A 12,415-nucleotide genomic window follows, 5' to 3' on the forward strand; every position below is an offset into this window, starting at 1 on the left:
CCAATTTTACATATAAAATATATAAACAATAAATAAATAAACAAACATATTACATATCGCCACACCCAAAAAAGTGCAAACTAATAAAATATAAAAAAATATCTCCTATGTGGTGAACTCCGTAACAAAAAAAACAAACAAACACGCGATTCGCCATTTTTTAGTCACCTTGTCCCCCCAAAAAATAAGATCGAACTGTTTGATTATAGGCCGGACGTTCCATAAAATGTGGAATGCGCGTGACTTTTTTGGTGATTATTTTTTTTTGCATGGTATCGAGTATCGCAATACTTTTTTATGGTATCGAATCAAAATGTTGGTATCGTGACAACTCAGGAGCCTAATGGGCAATATACATAGCGGATGCCTGTTGTTTTACACAAGCAAACACCCACCGGCAGTGTCCATGATCAGAGAAAACTCTGATCGTGGACATGATTTAACCCCTCAGATTCCATCCATTGCAGCATCTAAAGCGAGGTCCAAAAATGCCCAAACTAATAAAATATGAAATTATTTATCGCGTATGGTGAATGGTGAAAATGTGAATTGGCAACATTTTTTGGTTTCTTCACCTCCCCCCCCAAAAATGCTATAAAAAGTTATAAAAGTCTTACATATCACCAAATGGTTTTAATAAAAAATACAGCTCACCTGCAAAAAAGAACAGCTCTGTAGACAGAAATATGAAAAAGTTATGGGTGTCAGAATATGGCAATGCAATAAATGTTATTTTACAGGAAAAGCGAATGTTTGGAAGCTGGTGTAGATATGAGCTATAATTTATGTCTGATGTAACCAATAGTAACCGTTTTGGGCCCCATACAAAAGTCACAGAATTTGCAACTTATGAGCCAGTTGCTGGGTCTGTTATGGAGGCACTGACTGCACTGTGATTGGCACGGTTATGGGGCACTTTATTTCTCTGCCATGGTGGCACAGGTATAGGAGCACTATAGATAGCAATGCAAATTTTTTTTTTGTAGTGGGCATTGTCCAAAAGGGACGGATTTGCGGTGGAAAATATCACTAGGGAAACCTGCATCAGCAGATTAGCACCAGATTGTGTGGAATTTTCAAAAACATTTAAAAAGTCAATGGTTTAGAATTCCACAGTTCTGGATTTTCCTGTAGATCCGCGAGGATCCACGGCGAAACATTTTATTACGGATTTATTGGAGCTTTTTCCTTCTTTGTTGAAGTCAAAAGGAAAAATCTGCAACATAAATTGACATGACGCACATCTAAAACTCTGCACCACAGGTGAGTTTACCTATCAAATAGTTCTTGTCGTTCCCATCCCGTGTGAATGTGCCTTTAGGCCTCTTTCAGATGGGCGTCATGTTTTTGGCCCGGATAAGATGCAGGTGCGTCGTGGGAAAATGCTCAATTTTTCTGCGCGAGTGCAAAACATTGTAATGCGTTTTGCATGCGCGTGAGAAAAATCGGCATGTTTGATACCCAAACCCTAACTTCTTCACAGAAGTTCGGGTTTGGGTTAGGTGTTGTGTAGATTGTGTTATTTTCCCTTATAACATGGTTATAAGGGAAAATAATAGCATTTTTAATACAGAATGCATAGTACAATAGCGCTGGAGGGGTTAAAAATAAATAAATAATTTAACTCACCTTAATCCACTTGTTCGCAGCCGGCTTCTGTTCTGTCTTCTTCTTTGAGGAATAGGACCTTTGATGACGTCACTGCGCTCATCACATGGTCCATCATATGATCTTTTACCATGGTGATGGATCATGTGACGAACCATGTGATGAGCGCAGTGACATCATCAAAGGTCCTTTTCCTGTGCACAGCAAAGAAGAAGACAGAAGAGATGCCGGCTGCGCGAACAAGTGGATTAAGGTGAGTTAAATTATTTATTTATTTTTTTAACCCCTCCAGCGCTATTGTACCATGCATTCTGTATTAAGAATGCTATTATTTTCCCTTATAACCATGTTATAAGGGAAAATAATAATGATCGGGTCTCCATCCCGATCGTCTCCTAGCAACCGTGCGTGAAAATCGCACCGCATTCACACTTGCTTGCGGATGCTTGCGATTTTCACGCAGCCCCATTCACTTCTATGGGGCCGCATTGCATGGAAAACGCACAAAATGGAACATGCTGCGATTTTCACGCAACGCACAAGTGATGCATGAAAATCACCGCTCATGTGCACAGCCCCATAGAAATGAATGGGTCCGGATTCAGTGCGGGTGCAGTGCGTTCACCTCACACATTGCACCCGTGCGGAATACTCGCCCGTGTGAAAGGGGCCTAAGGGTTTGTTCATAACCTAATAGTCTCTGTGTATTCTGCAGCAAACACACGAGCCTGCCTGAGAGATCTGCAGTGGATTTGCTGCTGATGTGGTGCTGCTTGTGCAGTACCATCGTATTATATGGGGGTTAATCCTCAGCCCTTTCTTTTCCAAAAATCTGCCAGAAATGTTTTGATGCTTATGAACCTGATTGTTGATATCCTCTTCACATACACAAGATGCAGATTGCTGTCAGATGTGGGGCGCCTGCTCACGGTGCAGATTTATGTGCAGAAAATCCGCATGAAATCTGCACCCACATAAAAACGCACATAAATCTGCAATATTTATCACTTTTTTATGGTTTTTATGTGGTTTTTGATGTGTACTTGCAGATGCAGATTTTCAGCAGAACTCATCCTTTCATTGAAAAGGGTGACATAGCAAAAAAAAAAAAACACAACAACATTGACCATAAAAAAAATAAAAAAATAGAACGTGTCCTATTCTTGTCCATTTTGCGGGCTATGTGCCCGCCACATGAATAAGAATACAGTCACCCAGCTGGATGGAACAAATATGTAATCTTGCATATTTGTGCTTTACCACTCCGCTCGTATACTGGCCGTGGTCTTTCGTGATTATCCTGTGCCGTCTTGGAGTTGTTCCTCCTCTTTGAGCTGCCAGGACCTGCGCGGCGTCCCACGCGGTCCAGCCGTCTCCTCGTGGCATCCCACGTGATGGAGGCAGAGAGCGTCTTCTGGGTCCTAAAATCCAAACGCTCCGCTGTAATGGCAATAACTGTTGGTATTCACGAATCTAGATCCTGCGGACTTCCTCAAGACGCAACTGTCACAAAGCCGCAATTATGGAGTAGAAGTTATCACTGTACTATACTATACTATATGGCAGGGCTGGCCAACCTGCGGCCCTCCAGCTGTTGTAAAACTACAATTCCCACTATGCCCTGCTGTAGGCTGATAGCCGTAGGCTGTCTGGGCATGCTGGGAGTTGTAGTTTTGCAACAGCTGGAGGGCCACAGGTTGGCCATCCCTGCTGTATGAGATTCTGATGGTGATGACTCTGGCTTGGTGTTATTTAGGTTTAGTGGACTCTCCTGGTCTTGACCTCAGCAGTGTATTGTTTCTGATTTTTGTCTGCTGACTTGGGTGGATTTGGCATTTTTAGGGCCCCGGGCAAAGTTATATCTGGGGCTTCCTTCGCACTGCTGTGTCCCCGTTGGCCCTCTAAGCCGCACTCTCAGCTTAGCAGTGCAGCCTGGGCACTTCTGGTACTGCTCTACAGCAGGGAAAGGGCTTCCCTAGGTTCCTGTGCAATTGAACCTTCTGCACGGGAGATGTATCCACCCCTTTAGTCATTTTTTAAGCCAAATTCTTATGGCCCTTGATCTCTGGGGCCCCAAGCATTTGCTTGGTTCACATGGTGGTAAAGTCCACCACTGACTACGAATACCTCTGCTATGGGGAGACTGAAATGGGCACTGTCATGGGGCATCTTAGCTGGCACAGCTACTTCAGCTAGGCACTATAGCTGGTGGCACTGTATAGAACACTGTTATAAGGGCATTGTTTTCTGTCACCCTCATCAGGTCTGCCTGACAGTCAGTCATAGTGAGCGAGAATCTTCCTCTTACCTACAACCTCTCATAGCCTAGAAGGTTACATTGTATGTATTCTATGTAATGTATAAGCCTAAAATGTTACATTGTGTATATCCCATGTGCTGCATGAGCTGAGAAGGTAACAGTGTATGTATTCTATGTAACATATGGGCCTAGAAGGTAACAGTGTATGTATTATATGTAAGGTATGGGCCTAGAAGGTTACATTGTATGTATTTTATGTAATGTATAAGCCTAAAAGGTAACAGTGTATGTATTCTATGTAAGGTATGGGCCTAGAAGGTTACATTGTATGTATCCTACGTGACATATGAACCTAGAAGGCTACATTGTATGTATTCTATGTAACATATACAGGTCCTTCTCAAAAAATTAGCATATTGTGATAAAGTTCATTATTTTCTGTAATGTGCTGATAAACATTAGACTTTCATATATTTTAGATTCATTACACACCAACTGAAGTAGTTCAAGCCTTTTATTGTTTTAATATTGATGATTTTGGCATACAGCTCATGAAAACCCCAAATTCCTATCTAAAAAAATTAGCATATCATGAAAAGGTTCTCTAAACGAGCTATTAACCTAATCATCTGAATCAACTAATTAACTCTAAACACCTGCAAAAGATTCCTGAGGCTTTTAAAAACTCCCAGCCTGGTTCATTACTCAAAACCGCAATCATGGGTAAGACTGCCGACCTGACCGCTGTCCAGAAGGCCATCATTGACACCCTCAAGCAAGAGGGTAAGACACAGAAAGACATGTCTGAACGAATAGGCTGTTCCCAGAGCGCTGTATCAAGGCACCTCAGTGGGAAGTCTGTGGGAAGGAAAAAGTGTGGCAGAAAACGCTGCACAACGAGAAGAGGTGACCGGACCCTGAGGAAGATTGTGGAGAAGGACCGATTCCAGACCTTGGGGGACCTGCGGAAGCAGTGGACTGAGTCTGGAGTAGAAACATCCAGAGCCACCGTGTACAGGCGTGTGCAGGAAATGGGCTACAGGTGCCGCATTCCCCAGGTCAAGCCACTTTTGAACCAGAAACAGCGGCAGAAGCGCCTGACCTGGGCTACAGAGAAGCAGCACTGGACTGTTGCATGTCATTCGGAAATCAAGGTGCCAGAGTCTGGAGGAAGACTGGGGAGAGGGAAATGCCAAAATGCCTGAAGTCCAGTGTCAAGTACCCACAGTCAGTGATGGTCTGGGGTGCCATGTCAGCTGCTGGTGTTGGTCTACTGTGTTTTATCAAGGGCAGGGTCAATGCAGCCGCTATCAGGAGATTTTGGAGTACTTCATGCTTCCATCTGCTGAAAAGCTTTATGGAGATAAAGATTTCATTTTTCAGCACGACCTGGCACCTGCTCACAGTGCCAAAACCACTGGTAAATGGTTTACTGACCATGGTATTACTGTGCTCAATTGGCCTGCCAACTCTCCTGACCTGAACCCCATAGAGAATCTGTGGGATATTGGGAAGAGAAAGTTGAGAGACGCAAGACCCAACACTCTGGATGAGCTTAAGGCCGCTATCGAAGCATCCTGGGCCTCCATAACACCTCAGCAGTGCCACAGGCTGATTGCCTCCATGCCACGCCGCAGTGAAGCATCCTGGGCCTCCATAACACCTCAGCAGTGCCACAGGCTGATTGCCTCCATGCCACGCCGCACTGAAGCATCCTGGGCCTCCATAACACCTCAGCAGTGCCACAGGCTGATTGCCTCCATGCCACGCCGCATTAAAGCAGTCATTTCTGCAAAAGGATTCCCGACCAAGTATTGAGTGCATATCTGAACATCATTATTTGAAGGTTGACTTTTTTTGTATTAAAAACACTTTTCTTTTATTGGTCGGATGAAATATGCTAATTTTTTTAGATAGGAAATTTGGGTTTTCATGAGCTGTATGCCAAAATCATCAATATTAAAACAATAAAAGGCTTGAACTACTTCAGTTGGTGTGTAATGAATCTAAAATATATGAAAGTCTAATGTTTATCAGTACATTACAGAAAATAATGAACTTTATCACAATATGCTAATTTTTTGAGAAGGACCTGTAGTCCTAGAAGGTTACATTGCATGTATTATATGTAAGGTATGGGCCTAGAAAGTTACATTGTATGTATTCTATGTAATGTATGAGCCTAAAAGGTTACATTGTGTATATCCCATGTGCTGCATGAGCTGAGAAGGTAACAGTGTATGTATTCTATGTAACGTATGGGCCTAGAAGGTTACATTGTATGTATTCTATGTAACGTATGGGCCTAGAAGGTTACATTGTATGTATTCTATGTAACGTATGGGCCTAGAAGGTTACATTGTATGTATTCTATGTAAGGTATGGGCCTAAAAGGTAACAGTGTATGTATTCTATGTAACGTATGGGCCTAGAAGGTTACATTGTATGTATTCTATGTAAGGTATGGGCCTAGAAGGTTACATTGTATGTATCCTACGTGACATATGAACCTAGAAGGCTACATTGTATGTATTCTATGTAACATATAGGCCTAGAAGGCTACATTGCATGTATTATATGTAAGGTATGGGCCTAGAAGGTTACATTGTATGTATTCTATGTAAGGTATGGGCCTACAAGGTTACGTTGCATGTATGCTATGTATCATATAAGCCTAGAAGGTTACATTGTACATATCCTATGTGACAAATAAGCCTAGAAGGTTACATTGTATGTATTCTATGTATCATAAGTAATGTTGAGTGAAGCAAGCTTCGGATGCTTTGGTCAAAACTTCATTTGAATGCTGTACGGAGATCCATCTCCGTACAGAATTCAAATGCATGGGCTCCGGAGAAGTAAAATTAGTTATCTTCGAAATCTCGCAAGACTTCGGTGAATAACTTCAGACTACGATTTTTAAACTTAAAAACCATTTTAAAACTTGAATCCAAAGTCGGCTTTGGTAGCGAGGTACCAGCTGGTAACGAAGCCAACTTCAGATTTCAAGTTTTTAAATGGTTTTCAAGTAATAAAATCGATGGTCGAAGTTATTCAACGAAGTCGCGCGACTTGAGAGATAAGGAATGTTATCTTGCTGGTGCCTATAGATTTAAATGCTTTACGGAGATGGATCTTCATAAAGCAATCAGACAAAGGTTTGACAGAAGCGAAGCGAGCTGAACACTAAGATTTATAAGGGCCTAGAAGGTAACATTGTATGTATTCTATATAACATAAGGGCCTAAAAGGTTACATTGTATGTATTCTATATAACATAAGAGCCTAGAAGGTTACATTGTATGTATTCTATATAACATAAGAGCCTAGAAGGTTACATTGTATGTATTCTATATAACATAAGAGCCTAGAAGGTTACATTGTATGTATTCTATATAACATAAGGGCCTAGAAGGTTACATTGTATGTATTCTATATAACATAAGAGCCTAGAAGGTTACATTGTATGTATTCTATATAACATAAGAGCCTAGAAGGTTACATTGTATGTATTCTATATAACATAAGAGCCTAGAAGGTTACATTGTATGTATTCTATATAACATAAGAGCCTAGAAGGTTACATTGTATGTATTCTATATAACATAAGGGCCTAGAAGGTTACATTGTATGTATTCTATATAACATAAGGGCCTAGAAGGTTACATTGTATGTATTCTATATAACATAAGAGCCTAGAAGGTTACATTGTATGTATTCTATATAACATAAGAGCCTAGAAGGTTATATTGTATGTATTCTATATAACATAAGAGCCTAGAAGGTTACATTGTATGTATTCTATATAACATAAGAGCCTAGAAGGTTATATTGTATGTATTCTATATAACATAAGAGCCTAGAAGGTTACATTGTATGTATTCTATATAACATAAGAGCCTAGAAGGTTACATTGTATGTATTCTATATAACATAAGAGCCTAGAAGGTTACATTGTATCTATTCTATATAACATAAGGGCCTAGAAGGTTACATTGTATGTATTCTATATAACATAAGAGCCTAGAAGGTTACATTGTATGTATTCTATATAACATAAGGGCCTAGAAGGTTACATTGTATGTATTCTATATAACATAAAAGCCTAGAAGGTTACATTGTATGTATTCTATATAACATAAAAGCCTAGAAGGTTACATTGTATGTATTCTATATAACATAAGGGCCTAGAAGGTTACATTGTATGTATTCTATATAACATAAGAGCCTAGAAGGTTACATTGTATCTATTCTATATAACATAAGGGCCTAGAAGGTTACATTGTATGTATTCTATATAACATAAGAGCCTAGAAGGTTACATTGTATGTATTCTATATAACATAAGGGCCTAGAAGGTTACATTGTATGTATTCTATATAACATAAAAGCCTAGAAGGTTACATTGTATGTATTCTATATAACATAAAAGCCTAGAAGGTTACATTGTATGTATTCTATATAACATAAGAGCCTAGAAGGTTACATTGTATGTATTCTATATAACATAAGGGCCTAGAAGGTTACATTGTATGTATTCTATATAACATAAGAGCCTAGAAGGTTACATTGTATGTATTCTATATAACATAAGGGCCTAGAAGGTTACATTGTATGTATTCTATATAACATAAAAGCCTAGAAGGTTACATTGTATGTATTCTATATAACATAAGGGCCTAGAAGGTTACATTGTATGTATTCTATATAACATAAGAGCCTAGAAGGTTACATTGTATCTATTCTATATAACATAAGGGCCTAGAAGGTTACATTGTATGTATTCTATATAACATAAGAGCCTAGAAGGTTACATTGTATGTATTCTATATAACATAAGGGCCTAGAAGGTTACATTGTATGTATTCTATATAACATAAGAGCCTAGAAGGTTACATTGTATGTATTCTATATAACATAAAAGCCTAGAAGGTTACATTGTATGTATTCTATATAACATAAAAGCCTAGAAGGTTACATTGTATGTATTCTATATAACATAAGAGCCTAGAAGGTTACATTGTATGTATTCTATATAACATAAGAGCCTAGAAGGTTACATTGTATGTATTCTATATAACATAAAAGCCTAGAAGGTTACATTGTATGTATTCTATATAACATAAGAGCCTAGAAGGTTACATTGTATGTATTCTATATAACATAAGAGCCTAGAAGGTTACATTGTATGTATTCTATATAACATAGGGGCCTAGAAGGTTACATTGTATGTATTCTATATAACATAAGGGCCTAGAAGGTTACATTGTATGTATTCTATATAACATAAGAGCCTAGAAGGTTACATTGTATGTATTCTATATAACATAAGGGCCTAGAAGGTTACATTGTATCTATTCTATATAACATAAGGGCCTAGAAGGTTACATTGTATGTATTCTATATAACTTAAGGGCCTAGAAGGTTACATTGTATGTATTCTATATAACATAAGAGCCTAGAAGGTTACATTGTATGTATTCTATATAACATAAAAGCCTAGAAGGTTACATTGTATGTATTCTATATAACATAAGAGCCTAGAAGGTTACATTGTATGTATTCTATATAACATAAGAGCCTAGAAGGTTACATTGTATGTATTCTATATAACATAAGGGCCTAGAAGGTTACATTGTATGTATTCTATATAACATAAGGGCCTAGAAGGTTACATTGTATGTATTCTATATAACATAAGGGCCTAGAAGGGTACATTGTATGTATTCTATATAACATAAGAGCCTAGAAGGTTACATTGTATGTATTCTATATAAAATAAAATCCTAGAAGGTTACATTGTATGTATTCTATATAACATAAGAGCCTAGAAGGTTACATTGTATGTATTCTATATAACATAAGGACCTAGAAGGTTACATTGTATGTATTCTATATAACATAAGGGCCTAGAAGGTTACATTGTATGTATTCTATATAACATAAGGGCCTAGAAGGTTACATTGTATGTATTCTATATAACATAAGAGCCTAGAAGGTTACATTGTATGTATTCTATATAACATAAGGGCCTAGAAGGTTACATTGTATGTATTCTATATAACATAAGGGCCTAGAAGGTTACATTGTATGTATTCTATATAACATAAGAGCCTAGAAGGTTACATTGTATGTATTCTATATAACATAAGAGCCTAGAAGGTTACATTGTATGTATTCTATATAACATAAGAGCCTAGAAGGTTACATTGTATGTATTCTATATAACATAAGGGCCTAGAAGGTTACATTGCATGTATTCTATATAACATAAGAGCCTAGAAGGTTACATTGTATGTATTCTATATAACATAAGAGCCTAGAAGGTTACATTGTATGTATTCTATATAACATAAGGGCCTAGAACAGTGGTCCCCAACCTTTTTTGCACCAAGGACCAGTTTCATGTAGGACAATTTTTCCATGGACCGGGTGGAGCGGGGGGGGGGGGGGGGGGGGGGGTGTTTAGGGCGGGGCTTAGGGGGTGGGCGGGGTTTATGGGGGTGCTGGTCAGCGCTGACTGATTCACGCGCACGACAAAACACAAGGTGCATATTAAGATATATAACACTATATAACGATTACATTTATTATTTAAATGTGACTCCAAAAAAAAGTATTGCAACTCCAATTCGATACCATGAAGAAAAAAAATTACTCACACGTTAACCACATGTTGCATGGGGTTAACGTGTGAGTATTTTTTAATTTTACTTTTTGCAAAGTATCAATTGCCCATTATGTGAGGAGGTACTTGATGGGGTCACTTGCTATTAATGTGAAGCAATAGAGTCTAAATTGATAAAGCCATTGTGCCTCATATTAATAGTAACACCAGCAAGTACTTCCTGACATAATGGACATTGAGCAGCATGGGGTTAATGTGTAGGCTGGTGTTGGGTACCACAGTATGATAAGGTTACTGGCTATTAATGTGAGGCACATGGAGTCTAAATTGATGAAACCATGTGCCACATATTAATAGCAACCTCGTCAAGTACCACGCTTAACATAATGGACAACATGGGGTTAATGGCATCAGGTACATGCTGTTAATATGAGGCACATTGTTTTATCAATTTGGACCTGCATGTGCCTCACATTAATAGTAAGAAACCTCATTATGTGTACCTCATATTAATGGTTACCCAATGTTGCCCATTATTTGATGATGTGCTTGGGGGCCACATACTTTTAATCTGAGGTACATGGGGTACTAATGTAATAGCACCATGTACCTCAGATTAATAATAGGTGACCCCCATCTGTGGGACAGTGTGTGGGTACCTGTGCTTTCCGGATCACTAATGGCTGGGGACTGGTCTGAGAACACAAGTGTCAAGGGGAGGAGGAGGCTGCCGCTGCTGCCGTTTGCCGAGCGCACTAGCTGAGACGGTGCAGCGGTAAACCCTCCCCCGTCCCGCCTCCTACTTTAATATTAGAGACATATTCATTGGTGGCAGTGGTGCGGCGCCTCAGAGCCCGCTCATTGTATTGGGCTCTGCAGCGGCCGCGTCATGGGAGGGAGGGATTCCCTCTCTCCGTCCCCACTAATGTTGGCAAGATGAACGCGTCGGCCGCGCATGCGTCTGGCGTCTGCGCTCCTCTCTCCTCTGCGGCCTGGCAACATATCTCCCAGGGCCCGGTCCTGGGCCGCGGCCCGGCGGTTGGGGACCGCTGGCCTAGAAGGTTACATTGTATGTATTCTATATAACATAAGGGCCTAGAAGGTTACATTGTATGTATTCTATATAACATAAGGGCCTAGAAGGTTACATTGTATGTATTCTATATAACATAAGGGCCTAGAAGGTTACATTGTATGTATTCTATATAACATAAGGGCCTAGAAGGTTACATTGTATGTATTCTATATAACATAAGAGCCTAGAAGGTTATATTGTATGTATTCTATATAACATAAGAGCCTAGAAGGTTACATTGTATGTATTCTATATAACATAAGGGCCTAGAAGGTTACATTGTATGTATTCTATATAACATAAGGGCCTAGAAGGTTACATTGTATGTATTCTATATAACATAGGGGCCTAGAAGGTTACATTGTATGTATTCTATATAACATAAGGGCCTAGAAGGTTACATTGTATGTATTCTATATAACATAAGGGCCTAGAAGGTTACATTGTATGTATTCTATATAACATAAGAGCCTAGAAGGTTACATTGTATGTATTCTATATAACATAAAAGCCTAGAAGGTTACATTGTATGTATTCTATATAACATAAGGGCCTAGAAGGTTACATTGTATGTATTCTATATAACATAAGGGCCTAGAAGGTTACATTGTATGTATTCTATATAACATAAGAGCCTAGAAGGTTACATTGTATGTATTCTATATAACATAAGAGCCTAGAAGGTTACATTGTATGTATTCTTTCCCTTATCGTCCTCGGCAGCACAGAATGGGTTAACATTGACCTCTTTAGTTTCCTAGGACCGCCCACCTAGATTTAAACAATCAAACAATTAGTCAATCACATAATCAGTACACCTATAAAGGTCTGGTGAATGCAACTG

Source organism: Bufo gargarizans, chromosome 3 (assembly GCF_014858855.1).
Source record: "Bufo gargarizans isolate SCDJY-AF-19 chromosome 3, ASM1485885v1, whole genome shotgun sequence".
Classification (NCBI taxonomy): domain Eukaryota; kingdom Metazoa; phylum Chordata; class Amphibia; order Anura; family Bufonidae; genus Bufo; species Bufo gargarizans.